Below are 1,787 nucleotides of genomic sequence, written 5' to 3'. Positions count from 1 at the left end.
CTCAGAAGTGACATTTTCCTTTTTGTGCGTTATCTTCACAAGGCTTTTGTTCACCTGTCGGTTTCCTTACAAATAACCTTTGAAACTTCCTGATCTTGATCCGATGTGTCTTATATATAAAGATGTGAGTGTGGTGGGAATAACATTTCTGTTACTGACACTGCTGGTTGCAAGAGTATTATGAAAGGTAGGATGATATATATCATTACTGTGCCTGGAGTAATAAATGTCATTCTGATAGCATTGTTATATTCTCCCTGGGTGACTGAATGTCCTATACATTTTAACACACTTTTAAATCTGCTTCAGGTAATAACAGTGGTAAAGTGTGGGAATTTGCTCATTTTCCACTCTATTCTTGGACTCTTTTAAGCCTCCTCAAGCTAACTTTCCAATGACTGGCTGCCACTGGCAAACAAAAGATCTGATGGTAGGTGGGGTTTCTCTATTTGCAAACTAAGCTGTGTGTCTGAGATGACAATATTATTCATATCTGGTCTCTATGACGCAGAGTGTAGAAATTCTCTGCAACATAGTTAAAGCAAACTGAAACCTCAGGTTGTTGCTCACAGGGATTACTTCTATATAGGCTGATCTCATTATTTTATATATGATCTATATTATAAATATGACAAAAAATAAGAAAAAGCATGTTAGTCCAATAATAAACAGTATTCCGTTTTTTGGCTCTACAGTGACATGATAAAGCATTAACCAATCGTATGTTTTCATGGTCGTAGATATACACAAAAGAAGAGTTTGGTGAAAACTAGACCATCATTTCCACGGCAACTCTGCAACAAAGTAGTTGGGTGCACTTTGCCATTGTGACTGCTGTATAAGAAGGAAAGATCGCTGCAAAATTAGTGCAAAGTCCTTCATTTATCCTATAAAAAGACAACTAATAGGGTCACTTTCTTTTGGGATTACAATGCTTCATCCATAAGGCAGTTGCAGTCACTGAACTAAATCACTGACATCATCAAAACACCATGTAAGGGCATATATTTGGGAGAATAGTCTTCCATCCTTCCAGTAGAGTCCGAACTACTTGGAGAATCAATGCCACGATGAATTAGTGTTCTGGTGGCATGTGTCGGCCCATCACCTTACTGAGACTGGTTTTTCCTTCCTCTACCATCTATGGCAGACAGAAAATTTTATTTGTGACTCAAAAGACTAGATGGACAGAGACAGATAAGGAGACAGAAGGCTCGAGGGAGGCTGAGAGGGCAAAAAGGAGAAAAAACAAAATGCCTCTGGCTAAGAATAGTAGGTGAAGAGAAAAGATATGGCATAAAAGACAAGACAGAAGATGAGTAAGAAGCTATGTGCCAGGGGACTTGGTTTGGAGAAGTAGAGGGGGCGAAAGGGAGGTAAAAGGCAAAGAGGAAGTGATACAGTAATGGCAGAGGGGAATCTACACTGCAGGTCGGTTGGGAAAAAAATTCTTCCATATTGGCCTGTCCTGAAAAAGCCCCAGTCTTGCGAGTGTGAATTTCCCTGATTTGTTAAACTCCAGACAACCTCTGCTTGCTGACAAAATCAACATAGCTTTAATCTTGCATGCAGAGCCCTCTCCTCGCACTGTGTTTCACCTCATTTTGGCATCGCCTATCAGGAGAGCCGTCTGGCATGAGGTGCTTGTCAGGGAGAATTAGAATGAGGTTAAGATTATTTTATTATTTTATGTCTTTACATCACAGTTTAAGTCCCGGGGCTTTTATCTGAACATCAGATATTAATTAAAAACACACCAAATTAATATAATATAACCAGTATTTTTT

Source organism: Haplochromis burtoni, unplaced genomic scaffold (assembly GCF_018398535.1).
Source record: "Haplochromis burtoni strain Fernald_Lab_line unplaced genomic scaffold, NCSU_Asbu1 Contig_42, whole genome shotgun sequence".
In the NCBI taxonomy this organism is placed as follows: domain Eukaryota; kingdom Metazoa; phylum Chordata; class Actinopteri; order Cichliformes; family Cichlidae; genus Haplochromis; species Haplochromis burtoni.
This window is presented reverse-complemented; position numbering follows the sequence as displayed.